Source organism: Zingiber officinale, chromosome 4A (genome assembly GCF_018446385.1).
Source record: "Zingiber officinale cultivar Zhangliang chromosome 4A, Zo_v1.1, whole genome shotgun sequence".
NCBI lineage: Eukaryota > Viridiplantae > Streptophyta > Magnoliopsida > Zingiberales > Zingiberaceae > Zingiber > Zingiber officinale.
In genome coordinates this window covers 145,406,587-145,414,992 of record NC_055992.1, presented here as the reverse complement: position 1 = coordinate 145,414,992, position 8,406 = coordinate 145,406,587, and positions in this window count along the sequence as shown.

The following is an 8,406-nucleotide window of genomic DNA, read 5'->3' as shown; positions in this document are numbered from 1 at the left end:
TGGTAGTTGCTCCCATATCCAAGAAGGTCACGTGCCTCGCCATGCAGTCCTAGAAGCCAATTTTGGAAATTAATATTTAATGAAATTAATAACCTAGGTGGATTTGAATCAATAGTGTTAAGTTCCGCTTGTGATTCAAATCTAAACCATTAAAAACAGATAAGTTAAATTTGGAATCAATAATGTTAAGTTCCGTCTGCGATTCCTAATTTAACTTCTAAAGAACACAATAGGTTATTTAAGGAAAGGTTCGACACTTGTACAAAAAAATTTTGTACAGTGGAATCGGTACGTTTTCCTAGGGCTAACCAACAATATGATCATCCATGTCAGTCTTCACCTTGAAGACCCACTTACACCCAATGGATTTGGTCCATTTAGGTGGATCAACCAAAGTCTATACTTGGTTAGTGTACATGGATTTCATTTTGGATCTCATGGTCTCTAGCCATTTCTCAAAATCGGGGCCCTGTATAGCTTCCTAATAAGATGTCGGCTCATTGAGACCAACTAGCACTATATCACCGTTGTCAGACAAGAGAAAAGAATATCTCTCAAGTTAACGATGAGTGCTATCAGATTTGTATAGAGCTTGTGCTAGTTAAATAGGTTGTTGCTCCATAACTTCTTGTGGTGTAACAAAATCATGATCCACAACATCTTGTGGTTCCTATTCAGTTTCCATCATGGTGTCAGTGCTAGTTTGTGCATCTTGAATTTCTTCAAGATCGACTTTACTCTCACTAGTTTTTTCTAGAAACAAATTCCCTTTCTAGAAAGATACTAATTCTGGCAACAAACAATTTACCTTGTAGGATTATAAAAGTAATATCCCTTTATTTCTTTGGGATATCCTACAAAATAACACTTATCTGATTTGGGTCCTAGCTTATCTAAGACTTGTCATCGAACGTAAGCCTCACAACCCCGAATCTTCATGAAAGATATCTTGAGACTCTTCCCAGTCTATATCGTATATGGTGTCTTTATGATGACTGTAGATGGAACACGGTTAAGTGTGAAAGTAGACGTCTCTAGAGCATATCCCCAAAAGGAAGTAGGAAGATCTGTTTGACTCATCATCGATCGTACCATATCTAATAAAGTATGATTTCTCCTTTCTGATACACCATTCCATTGTGGTGTTTTAGGTGGAGTGAGTTGAGATATGATCCCACACTCAACGAGATGGTCATGAAACTCTTGGCTAAGGTATTCCCTACCTTGATATGATTAAAGCATCTTAATACTCTTACCAAGTTGGTTTTGTACTTCATTCTTGAATTCTTTGAATTTTTCAAAGGATTCTGACTTGTGCCTCATCATATACACATAACCGTACCTACTAAAATCATCAATAAAAGTAATAAAGTAATGGTAGCCTCCTCTAACTACTATTCTGAAAGGGGCGTATACATCAGTATATATGAGTCATAACAGATCATTATCTCTTTCACTATATCCACTAAATGGAGTCTTAGTCATCTTGCCTTGAAGACAAGATTTGCATGTCTCATATGATTTAAAATCAAACGAGTCCAGAAGTCCATCCTTATGGAGTTTGTGTTGGATCAAAATCGCTAGAGGGGGTGAATAACGCTCGTGGCTTTCACTATTCGTTTTCGGAAATCGTTCGAGTAAATGCAGCGGAAAAGAAAAGAAATAACACCAACACAGAAGACACAGTCGTTTACTTGGTTCGGAGCCTGTGGCGACTCCTACTTCAAGGCCCACACTTGTTGAGCGTTTACATTGGGCAACAACTATAATATCGAAAAAGATGATTACAATATGAATTACAATTAAGTGCAATAAAAGAAACTATACCAATGAAATGGAAAACGAGGAACTTTTAGAGCTTTGATTCATTGGAGCAACAGGGCGTTGTTGAAGAGTACAGGGCAGCACACAGGAGCACAGGTTCTTCTGTTCGAGTTCTCTGTGAAGCTGCACCTCGAGGCCTCCTTTTATAGCTCTGCGAAGTCTGATCCAGATCCCCAAACTTCGGGATCAAGTTTGACCCGAGGCGAATCGGTCGACCGATCCCAAGGTTCAGTCGACCGATCAGGCGATCCCTCCTATCTGATCCGCCCAATCTTCTCGCTCCGCTTCGATCCGGTCAAACTCTATCCGAGGTTCGGTCGACCTATAAAAAGGTTCGGTCGACCGATAAGCTGTTCTAACTCAGCCCAGTCAGCCTGATCCAGTTAACACCCAACCCAAGTTCGGTCGACCGATCCCAAGGTTCGGTCGACCGATCCCCTGGTCGAGCCCGGTCCAACCTCCAGAGATCTGATCTACTGGCTTGTGGGTTCGGTCGACTGATCCCAATGTTTGGTCGACCGATCCCGGTCACTTCTAACTCTGCACAAAATCGTTAGTCTCCTGCAAAACAGAGTTAGAACACAATAAAATATATAAACAAATAAATTGACAGCCTTCGGACTGTCCGGGTCTGACTTCGGGTTTCCGACCGGAAACCCTAGGTCGACCCGACGCCTACTGTTCCCTCTACGGGGAACGCGTCCTCACCTACTCCACTCAGGAGATTTACCTGTTGCCAGTGCGATCCTCCAAATCGACTGGACTTTTGCTCGACGCTCGATGCCTCCGGACTTTCTGCTGGACGCCCGCTTCCCGACCCGTCCAGTCTTCCACCTGGTTCGTGACACCAGGACTTTCCACCTAGGGTTACCACCCCCTAGGACTTTTGCCTGAAGCACTCGACCCGTCAAGACTTTCTGCATAGGGTTACCACCCCCTATGACCTAGGGTTACCACCCCCTAGGGTTTTCCACCTGCCTAACCGCAGCTAGGACTTTTGCCTAAGTACACTTAGGACTTTTCTGCAAACTTGTTCAACATATTAGAAACCAAAACAGCTTAACTTTAAACCCTTTGACATAATCAAAATATAGGTTCGATTGTCGGATGCTTCCCGCACCAACAGTTTGGATATGCGACTCTCATTTATGTGACACAAGCAACAATACCAGAGATATGTTTGGTTTAAATCATTAGACTTGAACCGTTTGGTATTTATGTTATAGATTGGGTTTTTAAAGTCTAGAACATAGAGTCTATTTATTAGAGGTGCACTATAGTAGAACATATCATTCAAATAAATGAAACAATATTTGTCTTTTATTACAAATAAAAAATCCTTCTTGTCTAAACAAAAAACAGAGATAATGTTCTTGGTTAAAGAAGGCATATAACAACACTCTTCTAGTTCTAAATCAAGCCTAGTGGGCAAAGATAAGGAATATGTTTCTACAGCGATAGCAGCAACTCTTGCACCATTGTCTACTCGTAAGTCCACTTTTCCCTTTATCAGTGATCTACTATTTCTCAGCCGCTGCACATTAGAACAAATATGAGATGCACACCCAGTATCTAATACCCATGAAAAATAAATAGATATATTGACTTCTATAACATATATACCTGAGGTAGAAGTCTCACTTCTCTTCCTTTTCAGTTCCTCTAGGTACTGTTTGCAGTTCCTCTTCCAGTGTCTGGTCACACCATAATGGAAGCAGGTTCCTTCCTTAGCAACACTACCTTTGGATTTCAATGCATGAGTCTTGCCCTTTCCTTTGGTTTGGGTCTTACCCTTACCTTTGGACTTCCATTTGCCTTTGTCCTTTTGCACCATTAAAATGATACTAGGCTTTGTCTTCTTAAGATCGAGTTCAGCAGTTCTCAACATGCTCAACATCTCAGGCATTGATTTGTTAATTTCATTCATGTTATAGTTCATAACAAATTAACTGTACCTCAATTACTGCATAATAAGGTCAGTGGCCAATTCTTGGCCTAATGAAAATCTCAATCATTGTAGGTTTTCTACATACCCAATCATTTTGAGTACATATGATCCTACAGGACTGTCTTCTTGCATCTTCCATTGAAACAGTGTCTTAGAGATCTCAAATCTCTCATGCCTTGCTTGTCCTTGATATAGTTGTCTAAGATGTTCAATCATATAATAAGCATCTATATTCTCATGTTGCTTCTGAAGCTTAGAGTTCATGGTGCCGAGCATAAGGCATGATACATCTAATGCATCATCTTGATGCTTCTTATAAGCATCCTTATCAGCACTAGTGGCAGTAGTAGGGGTACTTCAGGAATGGGCTGCTCTAGGATGTACAGTTTTCTTTCTTGCTTGAGAACTATTCTCAAGTTTCTGTACTATTCCAAGAAGTTAGCTCCATTGAGCTTGTCCTTATCAAGGATAGATCACAAAGAGAGAGGGTATTTGACATATTTGATGACATGGTAATCTACAACAATAAATGCATAAATAAGTATCATATTTAGATCATTTAATTAGGCCTTTAATTAAATGATTCCCCCACTATATTGTAAAGATTGGTAGGAGCAAGTCATGGATATGGTTTGACCCACACTACTAGCTCCAAATCCAATCGCGATGACATTCATGTGGGACAAAATACATATTATATCTTATCTTGAGTTAGCTTTGGCTAATTGCCCAAGACTCGTATAATGTAGGTAGGCAACTTGTGCCAATTACATCAAATATAGCTTCTGTATAGCTAGATGAACAAGACTATTTGTTCATTTTTCCCATCTTATGAAATCCATATTATAACTCATCTTGAGTTAGATTTGGCTAATCTCTCAAGATTAGTATAATTTGAATTACATCGCATGGGTATGCCTCTAAGTTCTCAATCCAGTTAATGTAACTTAGTTAAGTCACACCCAAAGTTTAATAGTCGGACATTACAATTGTCCTGCCGCACTCTAGTAAGATAAATTGAGTCACTTTACTTTGGCAAAACCTAACTATAATTGATTGATCTAGAAGTGAGTATCAAACTTTGGTAGGCATATATTAAAAGGACCTAATTATTGTTAAACTACACATATATCACATACAATCATGGCACACATCAACATATATGCTAAATTAAATGTGACATGGTTATGACCCCATCACTACAATCTTTTCAAGTCAATGAGAAGATCGAAAAGTCAACCTAAGTCCAAGCATCTTCTCCAAGTGCTTCCTTGGTCATCGTGTGTTGTTGTCCTTCTCCCTTTTTCACCATCGTCCAGTAGACTAATTTCTCTCTAATTTGTACATTACAAAATCTAATAGAAACCTCAAGTTACATTTGAGGGTAGTCTAAATTTACAGCTAGAGTGATGAATGATGAAGGCACGACATGCAAGCCGTATTATAAATTACAACATCATACACACACATCTAATAACATTGGGGTAGAGGGTCATAACCATGCACCATGCCATATATATATTCACAATATTCTTATGACATAAATATACTATGATTTCAACAACTAATTATAAGTCGCAACGCCACGACAATCTCGCTAGCCGGTTAGCGAGTGGGGTCAAGGGGCAGCGCCCCTTGCGGGGTTAGGGGTAGCACCTCCAAAGCAAAAAAAATATTTTGCATACTCATTGTATGAGTTGTTGCTATACCCGAGACCCTACAACCCACAAAAATCGAGAAACCATGTTGTTCACAACCCTTTGGCCAAGACCACCTTGTTGTTCCCAACTTCTCTTTGGGCCGAAAACTTGGAAATATATATGTACCAAATTAACTAGGTTATAACACTCGTTCATAACATGTATGAAGATGTTATATTCTTTAGTTTGTTCATATACTTACTGTTTCATCTCAATAGAATAAGGACTCATAATCAAGCAAATCATAGTAAATCTATCATGCAATTTCTATATCTCATATAAAAAATTCTAATTACTACTTAATATACACCTTCGCAAGTGGCTTTGATACCACTGTAGGGATCTAGTGTGCTAAACACGTGAAAAGCACAGTGGAAAATTTACTAGAACCTGTCTAGAAGATTCATGCAAAGGAAAAACTATCATATACTAAGTTTGATTAGAGAGTTATACCTTTGATGTGTGCACTCGATCTCCTGACAGTTAGGATCTCAGCACGGTAACATGTTCATGCCTCTAACAGTATCCACAAGACAAGCTTCTCGCCCATCTCATGAACTCAAGGATTGGAGAAGAAAACCACCTAAGGTTGTGCTAGCAACCAAGAAAGGAAGTTCGGCCAATATAGGGAGGAAGAGAAAGAGGAAGCTCAATTGACATAATAAGTTTTCATCTAATGAAAATTCTATTCATAAATCATATTTATATTCATCTAAGGAATATCAAAAGTCATGTGTCTTTTGATCTTACTTCATGAATTAATCTTAATCACCTTTCATGAAAAGTCTTTTGGTCTTCCTTGATGAATTCAAGCTCACCCAATGAGTCTAACTCATCGAACCTAATCAATCCTTATTGATTCCATGAACATCAATCTAAATTAACTCTATGATTCTAATTCAAATTAGACTCAATCCAATAATTAGATCCAATTGAGTCTAGCTCAATGAGTTTAATTCAGATTAGATTTAATCTAATGATCCATCATATGAACCCATCTCCAAATCAACTTATTCTTTGTGTGTGACCCAATAGGTTCTTGTAACATTGGCAATGCATCAAAATCAGCATTTTAGATACAGAAACAATGAGTGACATCTAGAAAAGCATCATTGCTACCCAAATGACGAGAATGTCGAGATCCGACTTAACCTTTTCATGACTATTATCTTATATGACTTGGTTCTTCTATCCTTGATATCTAAATTAATCAATGAGGTATAGACTGTGTCATCCTTGTTGGTACCCCAAGGTAGTTTTGATATGATCAAACAAGTTAAGATAGGTCCTATTGTGTTTAACCCTGTATCTAAGTGTGCAAAACTTAGGAGCACAGGGCGTTGAGCAAAAGACGTAGCCAGCGAAAAGGATGACACGGGAGAGAGCCAACGGGCTCGGTGCATCTGAGGGATGAGGTGCTGTGAAAGAGTACACCAGCAGATGAGAAGGGAGCATGTGGTGTTTTCGAGGAACGAGAAGCTGGAGCGGAAGATTTCTCGAGGAGCAAAAGATGCAACTGTCCAAGGGACAAAAAGCTGTGGAAGAGTACACTGGCGGACGTGAAGGAAGCGCACGGTGATTCTGAGGGACGAGAAACTTGAGCGAAAGTTTGCTCGAGGAGAAGGTAGGAAGTTGGCTTCAAGTGAGCTCTATTCCAGATGGCCAAAATCACCCAAACGAGCGAAGCCGGAGCGGAAGACCCGGATCAATGCGAACGGAACCGAAGAAGGAGGCCAAGACCAAAAATCAACAAAGGGATGATTTTTAGTCCCGGGATGCCCAGACCAGTTCGGAGCGCCCGGACCAATTCGGGCCCCCGGACCAATCTGGGGCGCCCAGAATAGGTCAGGGTGCCCAGACCAATCTGGGGTGCCCGAAACGATTCTGAGTGCCTTGAACCCAAGTTTTAGCCATTTCGACGTGGCGCTTGAACATTGCATCAGGGATAGAATTATATCCCATTCCAGGTGCTTGGAACCCTTCCAGGCTCCCCGAGTAAGGCTATCTAAACAGCCCTACTCCCAGAAGCTAAGAAGAACAAGAAATATCAAAGCAACACTTGTACACACTTCCTTTTCTATTTAGCTTTGTCTTTCTAGGTTTTCATTGCTGTAAAGAGGATTCTCTGCCTGAAGGAGAAAATAGTGAGATTTCATCTACCTTGGATTAATAACCTCCCCGGTTATAACCAAATAAATTCTCAGTGCCTCTTTCCTTTTAGTTTCTTTATTAATCTTATGCAAGTGTTCTTTTAATTAAGTTATAAGTTCGAGAAAGGTTGTGTTTACTTAATTTGTGCAGAGACTATTCACCCCCCTCTAGTCGGCCGCCAAGGGTCCTAACAAGTGGTATTAGAGCCAAGACGCCTCAAAAGGACTAACCGTTGACTGAAGCAACGAGATGGTCAGAGCTAACATCTATCCACCAACGTTCGAGGGGGAGTTCGCATTTTGGAAGCGACGAATGGAGGTATTTCTTAAAATAGATTTTAATATTTTATTAATAATGAAATATGGTTATGAAGCACCAAAGAACACAAATGGAGAAGAAATTGGAAAACACCTCCAGACCAAAAAGCAGCGCGACGACTTTATGTCAAATGGTAAGGCTGAATATCATCTAATAAGCGCACTACCAGTAGGGGATCTCAATAGAATCGACAACTACCAAAGTGCGAAAGAACTTTGGGAAAAGTTCTTGAAGCTCTACGAATAACCAATTGAAGCCGAATACAACTCCTTGATGGACCCCGAGTCATTGTTAGAAGAATCTGAGACCGAGAAAATTATCGGGACAACCCTTATAGTCGAATTCCTTCCTGAGGACATAGAAGGCTCATCCCAGATGAGCATTGATGAAGGGGGAGAGTCTTCGTAAGAAAGCAGCTCCACAGGGGAGCATCAGAAGTCGACAAGGTAAGTCAGGTACGGTCTC